The sequence below is a fragment of the Echiichthys vipera genome (assembly GCF_963691815.1).
Source record: "Echiichthys vipera genome assembly, chromosome: 10".
In the NCBI taxonomy this organism is placed as follows: Eukaryota; Metazoa; Chordata; class Actinopteri; order Perciformes; family Trachinidae; genus Echiichthys; species Echiichthys vipera.
The window spans coordinates 24,350,679-24,373,017 of record NC_139835.1 but is presented as its reverse complement, the minus strand read 5'-3'; the positions used below and the strand labels follow the sequence as shown (position 1 = coordinate 24,373,017).

Below are 22,339 nucleotides of genomic sequence, written 5' to 3'. Positions count from 1 at the left end.
CTAACATTGTACACAACAGGCATTAGTAAGGAATGTGGACCATGGCTGTCACTTTACATTTTGAAGTCAAATATTTATAGTGTGTCCATTGCAGATTAGCTCAGTTTAGCTCTTTATAAGCTTAATGCCCGCTACCAATAACGCAATATGACAGGGGCACCAGAAGTACAGAAAGTCAGAGCAAAGGTAGAGTACTCTCTCAGCAGTGTGGGAAGTTTCTTTTTGCTCCAACTGTTTGTGCTCGTTTCAGAGACTAAAAGAGAGCAGGCAAGAAAAAGGGAGAGTGTTTTTTCCATTAATGTTTTTGCGATGTGGGAGATAGAGATGGAAAAGAGAACGGGATGTGTGTGTGTGTGTGTGTGTGTGTGTGTGTTGTGCGCGGGTTTGTGTGTGTCTGTCTTGTTGATGTGTATGCATGCATGTGAACATACTTTATGTAACTTGAGTATGTGTGCGTATTGTGGTGTAAGGCTGCCTGCTTGTTCTCTCGTGTCCTACATCAAATTGTAGTGGCCATGCAGTTTGTCTGAGGGGGCACGTTTCATTTCAGTATTTATGTGAGTGCGTGCTCTCTGAGTTATGGTAGTGGGGAGTTTCTGCCTTCAGATACAAATGGCATCCATCCAGACCAGAGCACTGCAGTTCTGATGGATTTGTTTCAGTGCAGTTTCTCCCCACAGCAAAACCACTACAACACTGTCTAATGGAGCATATTGCATTAATCTCCCCCTCCCTCTTTCTCTATGTGTGTTTTTTTTCTGTATACATGTGCTTGTGTGTGTACTTCAGTGATGTCAGAATGCATGCTAGGCAACACTTTTACTTTACTTTTACCAAGCTTGTTGGAAACCAAAACAATCAAGCACATTTCATAATATGATAGCTTTAAAGCTGTAGTTTATGAATGTTCAGAAAGCATATATTTCAATTATAGGTGCCTTTTTTATGGATATTTCAAGCTGAACAATTGCAGCGTATGAAGAGGCGCCACTCATTAGACTTAGACTTCTCTTTATTGATCCCTTTGGGATGACTCCCGCAAGGAAATTGAGTTTCCAGCAGCTCACAAAAACGCAAGGGAGGTATAAGAAAATACAGTATGAGATAAACAATATACTCTTAGCTAAATAAATATAGAAAGTAAAACAATAAACAGTAGGCAATGAACTCTAAGTTTAATATATAGAAAGTAGAGATAGGAATACAGGTAAAGTAAAAGTCACGGAAAAGGAAATCAGATAAGTTAAGTGTAGAGAGAGCGTATAAGATAAAAATGGTAAATAAATACAGATGGGATAAATAAATTATATGTAACATAGGGCTGCACAGTTATGCCAAATCAGACTTATCCCTTACTGGTTAAATGTGGTGATTCATTTATTTTCTTCATCTAATATTACTTGACTTTTTATCTAAATCTGTGTAATTTATGAGGGTCTGCAATACTAACACACTGTATTTTGATAGATGGATGTAATTGAGTTCCTGTTTGTTGTAACTCCTCTCCATACTGGCCATGAATCGACTCATTTGATTTTGCTTACTCAGACTGCTGATGCCTCGTATTAGCGTTGGCCAAAACTTTGCAATGCAATTTTTGCACGGAACAAATGTTGTGGATTTTGTTCCCAATCTTTTTACAGCAACATTTGCTCTAGAAATAGATCACAGTTCGAACAGGAGGAATGTTTACAGCGACCAATATCTCTTGGCATGTAAGAAATGAATTAGATAGACTCATAACAAAACAAACCTCCCCTTTAATTCAGCGGTTTAGCGGTTAGAGGCACATGTGAGACCAGTGCCCCTCCAATCCCCTTTATCTATTATAATTTCCTCTCTCTCCTTCCCACCTTCCTATAGCCCCTCTCTCACTCTTAACTCTCTCTCTCCCTCTCTCTCTCCCTCTCTCTCTCTCCCTCTCTCTCTCTCTCTCTCTTGCTCGCTCTCTCTCTCTCTCTCTCTCTCTCTCTCTCTCACACACACACACACACACACACACACACACACACACACAAACACACACACATCCCTCTCTATCTCCCCCCTCTTTGGTGCATATGGAAACTCTAAGAATAGCCCTGTCACCTGATGGGCCTGATAATACTGTATTGATGCCAGCCCTACACTGCCCAGCACTACCCTATGTAGGAGTGTATGCAAGTGCAATACTTGCTGTGTGTGTGTGTGTGTGTGTGTGTGTGTGTGTGTGTGTGTGTGTGTGTGTGTGTGTGTGTGTGTGTGTGTGTGTGTGTGTGTGTGTGTGTGTGTGTGTGTGTGTGTGTGTGTGTGTGTGTGTGTGTGTGTGTGTGTGTGTGTGTGTGTGTGTGTGTGTGTGTGTGTGTGTGTGTGTGTGTGTGTGTGTGTGTGTGTGTGTGTGTGTGTGTGTGTGTGTGTGTGTGTGTGTGTGTGTGTGTGTGTGTGTGTGTGTGTGTGTGTGTGTGTGTGTGTGTGTGTGTGTGTGTGTGTGTGTGTGTGTGTGTGTGTGTGTGTGTGTGTGTGTGTGTGTGTGTGTGTGTGTGTGCGCGTGTGCTTGTGTGTGTGTATTGTGTGTGTGTCTGTGTTTCCCACCAGGAAGTGGGGGATCCGTGGGTTGTTGACATCCAGAGTCCTGTTCTGCAGGGGCACCCAGGGGGACACTGTTGCTGATTAGTGCAGCTAGACACAAGGGGTACAGGGTTCACACATTTGTACTTCTCTCTATCGCTGTCTCTCACTTTAACCCCTTTCGTCTCAACCTCTACCCCTCTCTACCCACATGCCTCTCTTCTCCTTTCCGTCCTGGTCTGTTTAGTCATGCCTCACTATCCGACAGCTTTCCACTCCTCTTTCTTCTCTCTGAGTCACACATCAATATCTTTGTGTACACTTAACCTTTCCATGTTTTTCCTGTGCCTCTCGCCTCCCTCTGCTGATCACACACTGGATCTTCTGTGATGACACATGTGGTTTATTCAGCGGAAAACACTGTGTACTCTGCCTGCATGGTCTTTCTATCTGAGTGTAAAAGAGAGGATGGAGATGCAGAGGGAGAAAGAGACAGTTTGCATTCTTTGTGCTGATAATCCAGCCCAAAATTTTCAAAAGACGGTATTTGAGTCATAGTTAATCTTAAGCTTTCCTGGAAGGAAGAGACTCAGACCTGGGCTAATATAATAAATCCTGTGCAAGCGCTTTCTCACAGAAAGAAACATGATCTCATTTTAGTGTGCCATTTACAGTATAAGATGAGCTTCACTGCAAAATAGGACATCCACTCTTGATGGTGATACAAGTGATGGTGATTTGCACAGAATGATGACTTTGGCTCTGTCTTGACATTTGTTGCATGTCTAATTACTCGTTCTTTCTTTCAATTCACACTTTACTGTCAACATTTTGAGTTGATACAAGAATGCATTGTGCAAAAAGAAACAACAACTTTTAATTAAGCTCTTTACTGTCAGTTTTGTAGTTTATAAGTTGCACTCATGTTCATTTTTGTTGAAACAGTTTTAAAGTTATTTTTCCTGCTATAATCTCGTACTGTGGGATTGTACTCTGATATACCTAGAGATGTTTATAATATTTAGTCTACCATCATTGATATAATGACTGTCGGACTGAAGATTTTCTCCCTGGATCAGTGTATTTCTGCTATTCTTGTTTGGGTTGAGACACATTCTACTGTATATCTCATGTTAATGTAAATGGCTCAGGTTGGTCACCCCTTTGTAGTTCCATTCGTCTGCTAGCTGAGAAGTATGCATGTAATATATGCAAGTGTACATTTTTTGAATCATTGCAGTGCAAAATCTATCTGGACCTGTCATTGTCAGGGGTCACCAGGCGCATTCCCTCCCTATAAAAAGCCTAAATCATAGCTGGGGATTGAGTAAAGCTGTTGTCCGGTTCACGCCAGAAAAACTTTACTATGCATGGCAGCATGAATATGCTAAAATTATTTATTTATTTTTCTGTTAGTTAATGGGAAATAGATGTAATTAATCAAGGAAATATTAAGTTTTTATTTGTTATAAAATAAATTAAAATTAGAGTCTGCTTTTGAAATGTAAGGATTTACTACTTTTCTGTGTTTTAAATCAACATTATCTGACATTATTTAGACTGTGATACAGACAATACTTTGATTCATTTAAAAGATAATCAATAAATAAATGAATGATGAAAATAATTGCAGCCCTTTTAGTTTACAAAGCAGAATGTTTTTGCGAAGACTCCTCTGTGTGTCTTTATCGCTCGTCCTCCTGTCTAACGGTTAGTAAACCAGATAATGCACTTTTAAAACACACACAACTGAAAATAAGTTCTAAAAACACATTTTATGTTTTTAGATAACACCACTGGAGTCATTTTGCTGTCACAGCAGCAGAGCAGTGAAGCAGCCATAGCTGGTGTCTTACCCCGCGGTAGAATCTTGTCATAAGTGTTATTCCTCCAGATTCCAAGTGAAGTGAGTGTTGTCTAATTATGACATAGTGCAGTTAGTGTGTGTCACTCTCCCTAATGATAAGTGACTGGACACGGAGGATAGGCCTTGTCGCACACCCCACATGCCTTATTCATGTCTACTGTACAAGGAAACTGCATTGGGGGTGACAAGTTGTTTCTGCCTGGATCTGAGGACAGAAGGTTCACTTTGGGAAAGGGTTGGGATGGCAGTAAGCCCATTTTACTCAACGTTTAATAATGTAGTATATTGTTGTTTTAAAAAAAGAAATGGACAGTATTCCAACGTTCATTTTGCCTTACATAATCTCACCAAGTTACTTTAGCAGATACATATGTTTGTTACTGTAGCAGCCAGCTTGAGGGAGTTATTTAGACAACCAGTTGTTGAAATCCATCCTGCACTACTGAGCACTAGACACACCCCTAGACCTAAAGGCGTTATACCAAACATGCAGAAAGTCTGACTTCCTCTTTGGAAATAATTAACTTTAACTTCCAATTACCAGTATCCTGGAGGATCACTCCCTGTTTCTGTGTTGTCTAACTCTAACATATACTGTACAGTATCATGAGGAGATTTGAGTTTTGTCAATGTTGCTTACCAACATAAGGAAGTTATCTGTTTTAAAGGCCCTTACGTGGTCCACCCACACATGCTTCTGAAGACTTCGTCCTCAAAATGGGCTTGATTAAAAACCATAAGACTATGGAAGGAGATAAAACATTAAATTGAGGCTTTTACCAGATTCTGCAAAACGATACTCCATTGAACACAGGAAGTCTTAGGCAGGCATGGAAAGATGAGCCAAATCTAGAATTGGAAGACTGTGAATGTCAGGCATTGCCTCATGCAGTTTAAGACACTACATAGACTCTATCATTCTAGAGAAAAACTGCACAGTTTCTTTCCTGATGTTTCACCCATTTGCAACAGATGCAATTCTGTGACTGGTAAGTTAGTACATTCTCTTTAGTTATGCAGTAAACTGTGCACATACTAAGTATTTTTCATTTTTCTCTTTGGCTTATGGGAAATGTTGGGAGCCTGAACTGCTCGTAGCCCTTTTCGGGGGCAACTACCCCTTTGTCTTTTGCCAATAAATATCAAAAAAAGGCTATTCTATTTGGAACTGTGATTGCAAAGAAGTTAATCCTCCGGACATGGAAGGCAGACACTGAGAAATGGCGAATATGCATCAACTGGAGAGACTGAGACTTTGTAATGAAGACAGAGAAGAAGTGTTCAAAAAATGTGGGATCCTGTTTTGCAATCGTTTCAAAGAAAAGACTAATGTGTAAATGTGAAACACCCTGCTGTGTGTACTTTTCACTTTGTACAGTTTTCTTTAAATATCTCTAGTTTATTGTAATGACTGTGGCCTTTATTATTTTTTTATGAGATGAGCTGATTCTGCTCATGTTTTATTTGTTTATTTTGGGGTGAGGGGTAGCTTTTGTTTTGTTTTGTATGTTTTCTCTGTTTGTCCTGTGTTGTGCTTACATTTTGAAAAGCAGTATATATATATAAAATCTTTTCCTCACCCTCCGCGGGTGCGCAGGTGGTTGACCCTCTCTCTAAGCTCGGGTCCTCTACCAGAGGACAGAGAGCTTGAGGGTTCTGCGTAGTATCTTTGCTGTTCCGAGCACTGCGCTTTTCTGGACCGAGATGTCCAAGGTTGTTCCGGGAATCTGCTGTAACCACTCGTCCAGCTTGGGGGTCACTGCCCCTAGTGCCCCGATCACCACAGGCACTACTGTCACCTTTACCTTCCAGGCTGTCTCCAGCTCCTCTCTGAGCCCTTGGTATTTTTCAAGTTTCTCGTGTTCCTTTTTTGCGGATGTTCCCATCGCTTGGTATCACTACATCCACCACCATGGCTTTCCTCCGTCCTTCATCCACCACCACGATATCTGGTTGGTTTGCCATTACCATCCTGTCTGTATCTGGAAGTCCCACAGGATCTTCGCTTGCTCATTCTCCCCCACCTTTGGAGGAGTTTCCCATTCTGATCACAGATGTTTCTGTACACTATGCCAGCCACTTGGTTATGCTGTTCCATGTATGCTTTCCCTGCCAGCATCTTGCACCCTGCAGTTATGTGTTGGATCGTTTCAGGTGACTCTTTGCACAACCTACACCTTGGGTCTTGTCTGGAGTGGTATATCTGGTCCTCTATCGCTTTGGTGCACAGGGCCGGCTCCTAGGATCACTGCTACTCCCCACTTTGTACCTGTTGGGACATTGGGACAACTTACCCTGCTGTTGTTATTGGTCCACAGGGTTTTGTGGCATCATGTTTTTCCAAGCATAGCTCCACCCTGCTTGCTCACAATAAACCAGTTGCTAATGAAAGAGCAGGGCTCCTTGAAATGATTCCTTGGGAAACTCTAGTAACTCAATTACTAAAAATCATCACAGCTTAATTTAATCAATGTAAGCATATACAGCACATTGTGTTTCCGCACTGATGATTAGTACGGGCTTACCGTCCGCTGTGGACATAATATACGCCAAGTAGAAGACATGAAGGCTTGGTTATTTGATTTGATTGCGCGGACTGCGACATGGAGGAGGAGAGAAAATGGCAAGGGGCAAAGCGGAAACAACAAGTCTCCAAGATGTTGGATCATGTAAAGCTGAAACAAAACAAAAATATTGTACAGTGTGACTACTTCAAAACTGAATTACCTTACCACAATAATGCCACATCAATGCTTTAGCATCTCAGCCCGGCTCAGTCCACGGAGTATACCCAAGACAAGGTAACATTAACGTTAGCATTTGAAGGGAAAAAACAGCTCTGCCTCACTGCAGCCGGGCAGTAAAGGCAGATGATACAGCACCTGGCCTCACCCAATGCCACCAGCACCTGGAGCTCCGCTCACCAAAAGTCAGATGTAGCAGACTTGTATATGACACATGTATATGCATGAATATGGCACTTTGAATAATCAATAGAACATTCACTACATGAGCCAAAAACATTTCCATCAAGTGAATGTATCTATAAACAGTTCAGGTAAATGTAACATTGTCATATAGAATTTAATATGCTTGGTTCACTCTATTGAGCATTGTTAAGCAGCTTTTTTTCAGGAAAGTTTTTTTCACAAGATTTTGGAACTGTGCTGCAGGCATTAGCTCTATGTTATTTGCTATATGGTATAATATTTAATCCATATTGCCCACTCTTACTTATTCTGTAGAGAAAGGGCTGTTGATGTTGATAGTGAGGAGCTGTGGAATGCATCCATAGATTTTAAACTGCTAGGATATGTTGTGACAAGGAAGAACAATACCAGGATTTCCTATTGTGAACAAAAGCAAACAAGCAATCAAGTTCAGACTAGCAGCTCAAGGTGTTGTTTCTCACTGTTGCCCCACTTTAATATATAAATATAATACATTTATTTTTATTTTTTTCCTGTTTCCCAGAAGGCAGCACTGCTGAACCACAATAAGCCGTCTTTACATTGCAGATAATGATAGCAACAGGGAACAGTCCTGGTTCCTCTGTCAGAGGACCGGCTCCTGTTAAGAAGTCTCCCCACAGACCACCGTCTCTTCCATGAACTCTCTTTATCTTATGTTAGCTTACATCTCTCCCTTTCTGTATCTCGCTGTCACACTCAGCTTTATTTGTGGTATTTGTAGATTTTTTTTTTATTATGGTTAACAACCAGTTATTCTTGTGCAGATTCCCTCCCTTTTATGATCTTTCCCCCCTTCCACATTACCCTTGCTTTTATGTGTCTGATATGTATCTGCCACTACACCTTTTAGAGCTGGTAAATGTCAGGTTTACCCTCCTTGCAGTGCTAACTCATTAGCCCTCTGATCCTGCACGCTCTTCCATGCTGTGGATGCGGAGTGTTAATGGCTGGAAAGGCTTCACACCTGCAATCTAAAATACTGTTAAATATGCAGGCATGACTGTGCAGGGTTGTAGAAAACCAAGTTTTTTTTAAATCAAACATGATGTATTAACAGGCTGTAGTAAGGCCAGAAGTGTAATAGGAATGTACGTGTGTGTGTGTGTGTGTGTGTGTGTGTGTGTGTGTGTGTGTGTGTTTGTGTGTGTGTGTGTGGATTTAAGTGGGTAACATATAGGGGACGGACTGGAAGTAGAGGGTTTGAATTTGTTGCAATATAGTTTACAAAATCGCCAAAAAAAAAATTGTCGACACATTGTGACCGTGAACGTGACAAGATGGAGGGCCCTGAAAGAACAGGCTCGCCTGCAGTTACATCCTACTGCCAATGAGGCCGCTAGAAATAACGAATCTCAAATCTTACAGAGAACAACTTAAATATGTGTTACAGTGGTGCTTTATGTTCCAACCTCATTTGAATATTACTGGGGGGTGTCTTTAAATGTGGCAATGTACAAAAGCTGAAGAAGCCTAAATAGGCAGATGAATATTTTTGTTGAGGCGCCTGCTGCTCAGAGGAAGAGCGGGTCGTCCTCCATTCGTGAGCTCGGCTGTTCGATCCCCGGCTCCTCCGGTCCGCATGTCTGAAGTGTCCTTGGGCAAGACACTAAACCCCGAATTGCTCCCTGTGCTGCGCATAGGTGTCTAAATGTGGTGTGAATGGTTATATAAGATTGGATGGTATGTAGATGTCCACTGCCATCAGAAAAAATGTCTGTGTGAAAGGGTGAATGTGAAAGTCCATGTACCATTTACCATTACTTTACACAGCATCTCAAATTTGCCTTGCTTGTAAGTGATAAATTCACTGATGACTATCACATGCCATTTTCCCATCCGGTGACTCAGCTCTCATCATGTTCCTCGAGGTGAGAAGCCTTCCAAGGGTTACAGACAAAACAGTGGCAATCACCTCCTCTAAATACCTCATTCGCTGACAGAAAGTGGCACCCCTGAATGTCTCCGACAGACTGCGACTCCACAGCAAGATGATTTACTGATGCTGCATTAACAGTGGCTAAGTTCAATGTGTGTTCAGGAAGACTCTCTCTCTCATGCAAAAGCAGTAACCATTAAACCGTTTTGCCGTCGTCATGGCCAACAGAGAACAGATGGTGGTGTCAGAAGATCTTGTAGCGGTGATATATTTTTAATGTGCTGTAAGTGTTGAGGCTGAGAGGAGGTACGGAAATGCTGAAGCTGTCACTAGGTTGACAGGTAGTATTTGATCCTCAAAGTCCTCCTTGCATTTTGGCATATCCAGGCGAAGTAATGGTGCCATCATACTATGGACCCCTAAGTGCTGGCATTAGCATCTCTAAGTTAGTTGGAGTGAGTTAAAAGGGTTCTTTTTTCTATATTGCGTGAATGAACATTATAGGAATCCTTTTATGTCCATTTTCAGGTTCATACTTCTACTACACCATGTTTGCGTGCTTTAATGTAAAAAAAACTCCACTGTTTTTCTCCCAGTCAGCTCTTATTGGTCAACTATTCCGGGTCACTACATCTGTGCTCCACTCCCACTGTCTCTCTACCATCCACTGGAGCAGAGAGAGACTGACTGTAGAAGAGTAAAGCAGCACTTTCTACTGTACAAAGTCACCATCAAAGACCTTTATAACAAACACTTCATAATCAAATATGTCCCAGTAGGAATGTGAGTCGAAATTGGGGAGAAATTAACAATATCAGCGAACAAGATTGCAGCTTCCCCGTTTCTAGCTTAGCTACGGTTGCATGTATCCAGTATGTGATGTAAACACTGCAGTAGTGTGCTTTGAGCAGATGGCCATATAAAGAAAAGTGGCATGGACTGATGTCACCATGAGCTGAGAGTAGACACAAATGTTGGAAGTGAAATATTCAGAACGGTCTGAAATCTGTTGGTTTTTCCTCATAGGGATTACTTTTATGTTTACTACTTTGAAACTTAATATAAACACCCAACACCTTTAAACTGTTCTTTATCAGTGAGCCACTTGGCAGGGATTGTATTTTTTTGAATTAAGGTTATCTGACGTGTATAAATTAGCACAGAGCTGAGGCTTTGCATTCCACACTTGTAATCATAGGTCTTGAGTTAAAAAAATAATCTGAATCTGAGCTTGGTTAGAGGTCAGTGTGTTTTTAAACTGTGAGCCCTGAACCCTTGTAACGTGTATTAAGAGGTTGATACATCTTGGCACGATCATTTCTTTAGACATATTCCTGCTAATGCTGTAATATGGACACTGTTTTATCACTGATTTAGCACGTAGTATAGATATAATAGAGTCCTGATAAAGTCCAGTAGCATCCCCTCTGACCTGATTGTTGGTTTGGACTCACAATCATATGTGTCGACCTAAACCAGTTACATTTGCAGATTCTTTCAGATGCCTTGATCTTTACAGTAGTATTGGAACAATTCTTATGTGCAAATGTGAGAGTTGAGATTGGAGCAGCCAATGGGCAGCTCTTGACCTTGGTCTGAGGTGTGTAAGTGATTCTCTTTATACATTTTTGTGCGTGTGTGTGTGTGTGTGTGTGTGAGAATGAATCCACTTAAACACGTGGTTCTACAGTAACACATCGTTGTGCATTTAAGAACCACTTGACATATTCATGCCCATCTGTTGTTTAGAGTCAACACAAGGCGGTGCTCCAGAGAGACAGGAGGAGGTGTCAGACCACATCGGGTTTGTACTACACTGAAGGTCCGGACAAAGTCATTTCTATTTATTGGACTTGTCATCCTATTTCTTATTTGCATGTTGACGTCAACTAGAAGACGGAAACTTTCCAAATAGCTTCTGGAGGAGATGTACTTCCTCCAACCCCTCTATATATATATATATATATATATATATATATATATATATATATATATATATATATATATATATATATATATATATATATATATATATATATATATATATATATATATATATATATATATATATATATATATATATATATATATATATAATCTTGACACTGTATACACATTTAGTGGGGGCGCTAATGTGTTGTCACTTTTGGATACTCATTCGGGTATGTGCATTCTTAAGTGCACTTTTTAATACTTTTTTTCCCCACTTGAGAATTGATACTATTGGTCAAAATCTCTAAGAATCACTGAGTGGCATCTATTCAATTCATTTCAATTCAATTTTATTTATAGTGCCAATTATAACAAAAGTTATCTCAGGACACTTTACAGAGTAGGTAAAGACCACACTCTATGACTTATTTATGATAAACATAGACCCAACAATTCCCCCGTAGAGTACGGTGGCAACGAAAACCTTCCATATTACAGGCAGGAACGTCAGACAGACCCTGTGTGTGTGCAACGGCAAGACCCACTTACAATATAATAAGAGAGCAGTTGGATGAAGCTCTGCAGGTTGTCCTGGATAGGATGGGTCAAAATATGGGTCAAGACCAGATCCTTTACAGCGCCCTGCTTCATTTTAACCCTTCTGGCTATTGTTCTTTGCCTGTGATTTGAATGTGTGTGTATGTGCGTGTCCCGTATGCGTGTGTGTGCGTGCATACGTGCGTGTGTGTGTGTATGTGTGTGTCTGTGCATGCAGGTGTACATATTGAAGCATACATTTGTAAAACATCGTTAGGCCTGTCGCAATAAGCAATAAATGGATTAATCGCATGATAACTTTTAATGAGCTCGATAACTTTGCCAGCCACAGTAATTTCCATTTTTCCGTTTTCCCGGTGTCCCTCTATCAAAGAGACTGAATTACAAGAGTTTCACTCCGGTGCATCTGTTTCCTCTGACCCCTCTTGCTTCTTCAGCGTAATGAGGATTTAACCCTCGTCACGTTTCTTGTCAGTCACTTGTAATCCGCATGGTCTTTGTGTGGGGGGACGGACCCCTGGCGTTACCCAGAGTGCAGCAGGAGATGTGATGAGCAAGTTAGAGGAAACGCTAGCTGAGATTTGGAGGGATAAAAACAAAGATGGAATTGGTTTCAAAGCCGAACATGTCAGCTGCTGTGTGGCAGCTCTTCGGGTTCAAACCGACCAGGGTCAACCACTTCACCTGAGTGAGCCGCTGTGTCGATTTATTGTAAAACAGTAGAAACTGAACGCGCCAATGTGTTAAAATAGACAGATAGAGAGAGAGAGAGTCTATTTTATTTATTGTTTTTGGTTGTTTTGTTTATTTATTTTGGATATTCTAAAATACATCTTCGAGTTCTAGTGTTAAATATTGTCATATAGCTTACATATATATATATATATATATATATAGATATAACATTTATTGACCATGAAAGGCTGTTCTTGCATTATTATGCCATTATCATTATATCAGTTAAAATGGTCTCAAAACAGCAATATTATTGCTTATCGCAATAATTTCTGGCACAATCTTAACTGTGTTTATTTGTAACAGCTTTACCTGCCCAACTTAAAATACAAAAGTCAAGGCAGTGCCTGCTCTTTTGTGTCACATGTTGATCTGGATGTCACAGCTGCACCGGTCACATATTGTTGGTTCTCCATTTCTCAAAGTTTTCATTTGTTCCACTCCAGTTTCATTGATGTCACAACTTTATTTGTTGGTCTGTAAGATCACTTTAGATCTGGACCCACAGAAGTAACCTATGCTAACGCTGAAGCTCACTATTATTGTTGTATGCAAATATAACATCAACGTTTGAGTGTATTTCCATTTAAAACCAAGGCCACTTTCTCTTGACATGTTCTCTAATATTCTTAAAATGTGTTCTGGAAAGAGTTGGATACTTTCCTAGCTTAAATGGTGTGCTTACACATCTGTGCATTTGGAAGTGTTTTGTAGATCTGTTACTTCTGAGTTGAACAAAGTGGCCAGCATGGCTGCCAGTGCTGTGAACCAAATACTTGTATTGTGTAAAATTGCATGAATGTTACATAATTGTTTATGAAATTGCCATCTTTGCAATTGTTGTAAGATTCATAAAACAGAAATTATTAATTGTGAATCCAAGGTCAACTCTGTCAATGGTATTCCCTGCCCGCAGCTTGCATGGCACCTCTGCTATGTGTGTGCGTGTGCCTGTGTGCATAGTTAAATGGGAGGCATTTTTAAAGTGCTTTGTCCCGCGTAGCTTAAAAAGCATTATGTAAATGTAAATGTGATCCATTTACTACTTCCTATCCTATGAAGGAAGCTTGCCACTGAATGAGCTCACAGTGGTGTACAATGTTGGTGCTGTCCATGGTGCTGAACTTCACGACCTAAATTCTATCTCTGTGGCCTTATATCTACAACCTTCAGTTTTCTATACTGTACTCCAAATGTGCCCCGTGTCTACTGCATACTTTTTCTTTGTAACTCATCCCTGTGAAGAATGTCAAGATCTTAAAAGGCTTAAAATGCCTTTCAGTACATAATTTATACATTTTAGAGTTTGGGTCTATGGCTTTGTCATGTTATATTCTCATCAAAGGCATTCCTGTATCTGCAGATAAATTCTCTTGGCTGACAGTCAAGAGAGCAACTGATGTTGCTTTGTCTAGTTGTCATTTACCTCTCTCGATTAACATTTGAAATAAGCAGCTCCATGCTTCATTTCACCCCTCCGTGACCATCTGAAGAGATGGCTAGTTGGTGAGGATAGTTATCATCGCTGTCATCTCCACGTGCTACACTGTGTTTCTTCCTACGAAGACACTTTCAGCAAAAACTTTGGTCTACTTAGTTAGTTTGAGTGTGACTCATATCACATGAAGCATTTTCTCCATTTTATATCTAGAAGTATATAATAAATGCTACAGCCTTAACACTCATCAGAAAGGCTTTATCACTTTGATAGAATGCACAAACTTATCTTTTCATTTACTAGCGGATGTCCCATGGCTAGAATAAGATAGTCACAGACATCTAACTGCATGTCTATTTGCTTGTTCATACACCGATGGCTTTATGTTATGAATATATGTCATGTGATAAAGGGCTGTTACCTATGATATAGTGAAGAGGGAGAAAGACCCTGAGCTCCCGTAAGGGGCATTGTGATGGCAAAAGACACATACTGTAGTGTAAGCCTTATACAAGCTAATTTTGATCACTTTGTTATATCCCCCTGAACACCTAAACTGAAAGAGGGTGTTTAGCTGGTTTATCTACATCTACTATTTCACTACCATAATCATAGTTTACATTGTCTCCAGCAATCATGGCTGATCTGTATCAGTACATAGATAACTGATAAAGAGATAGATACTGATGAAGAGATAGAGACAGAGAGCACCCTGGGAGAGTACATCATGAGTAGGAGGTATGCAAGCCTCTTGGGAGCTTGCCTGCAGGTTAAGTGAGGCTCTTGAAGAAGCTGGAGAGCCTCTTTATTCACTTAATTACACGATAGCACAAAGTCTTTGATTAAAGACTTTCCTGTTGAATTCAATGTGGCTTTAACAATCCATGAGTATCTACAACTGCAGTTTAGCACAGCACATGCTGAATTAACAGAAAGACCTCTCACCACACACGATGCGCAATTGTCAAGGAAATATACAAAAAAATGTATACATTTGGAATGTGCACAGTTTTCTCTATAGCTATATACGTATATCTTTATGTCATTTGGCAATGTCTCCGATTTAGAACGTTCTCCTTGATCAACAATCCCCACGTACTTTGTCAGTAAACTTGTTCTCAGGTGGAGGACATGTGGAGTTGGATATAGGATGCTCATAGATCACAGGGGCAGGCTTGGCTATGAGCCCCCTACCAGCCCACCTTCCCATCCCTTCCCACCTACACACTCATTTGCTTGCTCTACTCTTTTCTTTTGTTTTGTATTTTAAGGTTTTACTGATCACATTGAAAAAACAATGTTGGTGTTCAGGTTATCATACCTTGAACTCCAGAGCTTCAGTCATTATTTAAGTAATAAGTAAAAAGCACCGAAATTACACATGCATTATAACCTCTATCTGTTTTGTATTCTTTACTCATCTTTAACTTTTGGTGGTTGGAATCATTGATAGATGTTGAATGCTTTGCATGAAAAAAGAATGAAAGAATTGCTCACTAATGCAAAATACATTTCCCGCTAGATTTCATTAGCAGCACCTTTCTGATGGCAAAGTCTGTTTTTCATATAATTCCTCTATAGTTATGCTCTCAATTTACATCTAAGCTCACATGTTTGTGGGTCCTTGGGAAGGAAGATGATGTGGAAACTATGGAATCTAGTCAAGCTGTTTCTTATCCTCCACACTGAGAAATAAAAACAGATATACACAGATCCAAAAGTTTCACCATCTGCATTTGTTCTACTTCTTAAACTTTGACTTTAAAGATAACTCAAGGATGCCATCGGTCCTGTCGCGATACCAATCTTTTACAGTCCACAGATTTGAGCTCAGTATTAACTGTGCTGGTCTGTTTAGCTAGGTGCCTCTCAAAGTAGGCTGTTTGTAATTGAGGGGGTTTATTAAAGAAGGCCATGGGATATTTTAAAGCGTTCTGAAAGCCGAGTCTAGCTCTAATAGTCCTGATTCTGTCTTGGTGATTTACGCCACTGTGTAGTTTAGGTCTTCTAGAAGCTTTTAACACGACAGACTGGGCCTCTACTGGCGCTGTATACATGATGAATTACCTGGTGGTTATGAGATAACGCACGTCAAAGTGTTGCTGTCACATACTCACAATGCCTGCACAGCGGTCACACACAGAAAACAATGGCCTGTGTTTTTCTCACGCTAAACGGAAAATAAGTGATGACAGGGAGGGGTGGCAATATTGCAGCACCTCGCTGAATTAAAGACATCTGAGGTGTTTATTTAAAATAAACGAGTCAGTGTCAGTGACAGGCAGAGGAGAGATCCGCTAATTATCCAGGGCAACCAGTCTGTATTTGAACTGAGGACGTTAATGCATTAAAAGGCTGAAATCAAGCCTCTTACCACGTTATTAAATGTTGGGTAGAAGTGTTTCACCCTTATGTGATCTCTGTGATTTTCTCCTTCTCTTTTTCATCTACTTCAAGCGCCCCTCATATAAAGCATGCTCTTGTTCTCTCTGACCTCATAAATGTGTATTTCCCTGCATTGTGCGTGAGTGACCTCCCTTAGATCAACATATTGGGATGATGTTTTTCGCCTTGCAGTGCTTTTAAAATGAAGGAGCAAAAGGAGGTGGGCGGGGGTGAGCGGAGTGGACCAGCCACAGGATTCACAGCACCTCCATGATGCCCTAGTGCGGTCTCAATGACAGGTTTTTCCCCTGTCCACCTCCAGCCTCATCACCTTGGAGCAGGGAGGGTCATGAATATTCAACAGTTCAATGTTTATTACTATGCAGCAAAGATCAATGTGTGCCCTCTGCATGTGAACACACTCTTTTCTCTGTTACTGTACCAGCAAGTGTGTTGGACAGTTTAGGCCAGAGCACTGAACCATTGCTCAAACTAACACTTAAGAATACAACAAGAATAGAGATAATGACAGGAACTTGGAGAAATAATGAGTGAAATAAGACACATGCATGTTCGTAGAGCTGCGTCGGAGAGACAAACCATCTTTCCTGCGGATATCTTGAACTAACTCCTTGGCTTGTTCGTCAGTAGCAATGCCGGCCCCTGTATACAATGCTCATGATAAAATGCTCACCACAAATAAACTGAAAATCAAACATTTGGACAGCTCCAGAGTGAAACAACTCCCCCTTTGCAGCATGCCAAATAAATATTGAGTTTATGAGTTTATACTCATTCAATTGGCAGCAGACTTTGACTGTCACACTGTAGAACAAATAATTTAATTCCAATTTGGTAGCACTCCAATCTTTTACTTTCAACTCTGGACATAATAGAGCATAATATGCGTATATCTCGTTTCACTGTGGTAATTGCTGTAGAGTATGACAAACAGTAAGGCAAGATCCAAGACAAACAAACAGTTACCAAAGTAACCCTGTGCTTCAGAGTTTAAATCGAATATATTTCCAAATAGATTCCCAACATGATTACGTATGGCTCTGTCAGCTGAGGTACATCTTTTTACCCAACCCATTAAGTATGGGTATGATTGCATTATATCTAATCAGCTAATTCTGTGCTAGTGGACTTACTCTGATGAAGTCAAAACTAACGCTTGTGTTGTGTGTTTTGCAGGGCTTAGGAGCTGAACTCAACCACTTACGCAATCCAACCCAAAGGGAGAGGTCGCATAATAAAATATTTTTATTGGGAATACTCTAGCTAGTACATTAGGTGAAGTGGGAGGAGGGTGTGGGTGGGCGCTGCAGGAGTGGGGGTAGAGGAAGGAGTGAGGCAGACTGGAAGTGTGTCTATGGGGTCTGTGGTTGCTCATTATCAAATTTGTTAAAAAATATATTGTACAGGTTAAGGGTAGAAGGTGAGTTTGCTTCATGTTAAGAAGGATCAGGTTGGAGTGTGTGAATGGGACGCAGTGTGTGTGTGTGTATGTGTCTGTGTGTGTGTGTGTGTGTCTGTGTCTCCCTACGATGCGTATTTGCTTGGGTACACACATACATATATGTGGGAGCGGGAGGCGGATGAGTGGGTGTGTGCACACCAAATGATTCAGCACTTCATGGACAAGATTCATGTTTTATGAGTACGGGCTCCCATAAATTACATGGCCTGGCTTTTCTGCTGCTGCTGCAGCACAGCACCACTCTCTCTCCTTCTTCACTCATTCTCCTACGCCTTCATTTTTTCATTCACACTCTTACACATTTCTCTCCCGTAGCCCTCTGTTGCTTTTTTTTGTTGCACACTAAATGTCACCAACATTTATGGTGTCAGTATATCTTAAGATGTTGTATGCCCATATGTTAATGTTGTCAACAAACAATCACCCTCAGTAGAAGTGCCTGAGGATGTTTACTGCTCAACCTACCTGTGTGGGTATAAAGTACACTGTGGAAACTTGACTCAGTATGTTTACCTGTGCATCACGTGTAGGTGTGTGACAAGCCACAGAACTTACTGCCGTGTACTTTGGGGAGCTTCCTGTGTGTTACTTAGCAACGGTATGCTTGTACTGCAGAGTCTGTTTTAGTTTTCTTTAAGAGCACCATCCCTCCCTATGTCCCTCTGCAAATGTGTATTTCAGTGTGCATACAAACAGAGAAAGAGAACAAATCACAGTCAGAGTGAAAACACTTGAATTGACTTCTCTGTGTGGTGAATCAACAGATGTGTTGGGGGAGCTAATCGAATAGGTTGACTCGGGGGATGAGGTTTATCTGGTCTCTGTCCCTAGCATCTCTGCATCGACAAGATTTAAGCCAAGTGAAACATTAGCTGTAAAAAGTAGAATCTGGGTTGTTTGGTTGGGTTTTTAAAAGAAAATTAGGATGCATGCAGCTTATATGGCAATTTACTTGTATGTGTTTGCTATTAATATCACAGCTTAAGGTCGCCCATCATAAGGTCAGTCAACCAGCCTGCCTATCCTTCCGTCACTCTCTCACTACTGCCCATAAATTTTCATATGTGTATTTACGGTTCCCATAGGATAAATACTGGTGTTTTGATGCCTCCTCCATGGGCATCATCACCTAATTTGGGCAGGTCACCTTGTGTCACTTTAGACATAGATGGACAGGTGGCAAACACAACATTGACATGTTATTATTGATATGGTGTAAGCAACAAACATTTACCTGCAAGTGTAATATTGACTCTCCTAGCTCTGTTTTAGTCTTAACCAACAGCTGAGTGAATTATATGACATTTTAACTAGTAAATGCCCATCTCCTGTCTGGTTTTGGAGAAGTAGCCTATGGTGGTTTTATGAGAGCTTTGCTGGGAATACCACTATAGAGCCTCATGTGTGTGACGTTCCTGCCACAGCAAGGTTTTCGTCGCTACTGTTTCTATGTTCTGATGCTACCATTACAACCTACCGTTTGCTCATGGGGGAATTGTTTGGTTTTTGTAAAGAATGTGGTCAAAACCTACTCAGTATGGAAAGTTTCCTGGGATAACTTTTGCTATGATTTGACACTTTAAATGTGATAAAATTGAACAACAACTGCCGCTGCTGTTGGAAGCTATTAATATTACATGCAGTATTTACTTAAATTATTGATTAAAAACATATTGATAAGTGCACCTTTAGGACTAACTTTGCACACAAGACATTTGAGGATTGATCAGGCTTATTGCTATGTAAATTGAGGGCATTGAGGGTGATTCCCCAGTGCCATCAACAGAGGATTCTATACAGTGATTAGAGGTTTGTCGTCTGATCGGTGAACCTATTGGGACCTACAGTCCCTCCTAACTGCTGTAGCGTCTCTATTCTGGCTTAGACCAGAAATCCAGCGAAGACCGCACATTTGTATCCTGCGAACAGATTCAGGTATGCATGCAATTGCAATTGATCCTAGACAAAAAAGTGTGTGTCTGGTGTCCAACCTCTCTATAAGACAGATGAGTTAAACCAATCTAATTCAAGCTCGTCGATAGCAAAGGAGCGCATTTCCCTGAGCAGAAATTGACCAGGTGTCAGGGAGCTGATTGAGAGGGCAATGTGGTTTGTGTGTGTGTGTGTGTGTGTGTGTGTGTGTGCTTGCGTGCTAATATGCCTGCATGTGTATCAGCTATGGTGAGTGCACACATTTGTGTGTACCTGTTCTTCGCAAGCATCTTACTTATCCCAGGAGCTTCCCTTTGTTTGAGGATGTTGCTATTTTTAGAGCTGTGTCGAAAGGTCAACTCCTCTATCGGCTGGAAAAACACTGAAACAACGGGTTATCAGAAAACATGCATCCTCTGGGAAATGGACACAGCTTTGCCTCAGTCACCTGCTACATGCTTTGCATCACCCTAACAAGGCTTTGCTGTGATGACATGGTATTTTGACTGGTGGGGGTTTAGCCAGCAGAGCAGGCTTTCTCCTTGTAAAATTCACATTAATCAGCTTTTATTGTCTGGAGACATCATCGTGCTTAACTTGCACAGCAGCCAAGACCACGCGAGAATAGCGTTTACATGTCCCACGAAAATACATCTTGTTCAGCTTCAAGTAATGCGCTTGTGCTTCGGATAAAAGTTATCTGGCCAAATGGCGTCCAGTGTGGAGCTTCTGGCAGTTCAAGGGGATCAAATACTCACCCCATGTCAGCTTGAACGCTGTGTGTGATAGGGTTGTAGTTCTCTTCTTAACAAAGAGTAGCAGCTATGGTCAGCTTGAATCCATGTGGACATAAAAGTTTTAAAAACATTCAGAGAAGCTACCAAAGCTACTGCTGCAGCATCAATCCACTTTTCCACTGTCCATCTACGTATATGCCTAGTATGTTACCTTTTCTTCAATGGTTGGAACATATGAGACAAGTTTTCAATCCTACACGGATCTTCATCAGGTTTAAACTTTTGTGCAGGCGTTACCTTTTCTTCATTGACACCGTTTTCTGGTAGCCTTGCACCTACTGCGTATAAGTTGTGCGTATATAACTGTCCCTCAACTAATATGACCCAGCCATTCATATTATATTCAACATATTATATTTAACATCTGCATTTTTTAATGCAGTCCCCCTAGAATGCCCAGCAGAATATATGTATCTAGTATTTTTGTATTTTGTAAAACAATGACTATTTTTTAACAAACTGAGCTGAACAAAAGTGGTGAAAGAAGTACATAAAGAATAGCACACAGGCACACATTAAAAATTGGGCACAAGTCACCTCTTGTCCATCATAGTTTCCAACTAAAATAAATAAAATATTGCTAACATTCATAAGAGGAAAAAAAATAAAAATAAACCAAAGTAGTTGCCTGAAAGGGAGTAGGAAGAAGAAAACGTATTTAATCCTATGTGATGTAAAAGTCATACATCAATATTTTACTTTACTAAGTATATTAAAGTAGTAAGTATATAAGAAAAGTATTATCAGTTATCAAAAGTACAAGTACTAACTAAGCATTATGTCCCCTTTGAGAATTTTATGTAACAATTCATATATTTGATATAGTATTAGCTGATTTTACCTACTTTATATACTCCTGAGTTTATTTTAAGTGTTCACAGAGCAAACTTGTAAGCATTGGTATCCATCCTAACCAGCATGAATTCAAGCTGAACAAAGTCACTTTCTTCCTCAAGTAGTAAACTGCTATTGTTTACGGTCACCTCAATCATACAAAGTTGTATAATGATGTTTGATACCCAAAAGCACGTTTTACACTTTCGGCTAATGGGCCATGCAGCGATCACATGAGGTCAGAAACCTGTCGAGGATTGTGTTGCAACTCGACATCATCCACCGTTCTCTCTTCTGCCAAAACCTCAGATCTTATATATCCCGAGGCCCAGGATAAAAACATGTCCCTCCTCTTCGTCCTCCTCCGCCTCCTCTGTAAGTAGGCGTGATGGAGGAGGTGAGTGAGCTTCAGCGGTGCAGCGAGGGCCAACGTCGGTGTCCACATTGCAGGCTTTGTCCTGCCAAATTGTGGAGCTCTCAAATCAAGTCCCGCCCCAACGGTCTGTTACATGTGGAAAGAAAATGATATTATTAAAGATTTTTCCACATTAACTCTAAGTTATTTTCCATTTACATTTAAATGGTTATAACATACCCTCCCCCATGTGTAGCCCAGTCATAAAGACCTGGGTTTTGCCATCTCACTTACACACCAGCTAATTATAGTCCACTGTAATTACAAATGTGTCATTTCTCATTAGGCCCTAACAGCAGACATGCAAATGAAACACTCTGTTTGACAGTGGGCTTTTTTATCTTTTCCTCCACTCTTTTATATCTTTCAGTTTGACACGGAGTAAAAAACAGCTTAAAGGTACTCATCCCTCCATTTTAATAAAGCCTGCATATCTATCATTATTATTTCATTATCCTAATTTGCATATATGTTAATAAGGCCCACGGGGCATTAAAAGAAAGCATGCTGTTTCGTTTTATGCTGTTTATCTACACATGTGTAATTTTTTCTCAGTGGTTTGTTTGGA

The 22,339-nt window shown here is 40.6% G+C and overlaps 1 protein-coding gene across 1 annotated transcript in view; it reads left to right on the top strand.

Moving 5' to 3' along the window:
• The window catches only part of fgf14 (fibroblast growth factor 14), a gene marked incomplete at both ends in the record, with an annotated part of 96,931 nt that overhangs the window by 33,164 nt on the left and 41,428 nt on the right, over window positions 1-22,339 (top strand). The window lies entirely within an intron of this gene.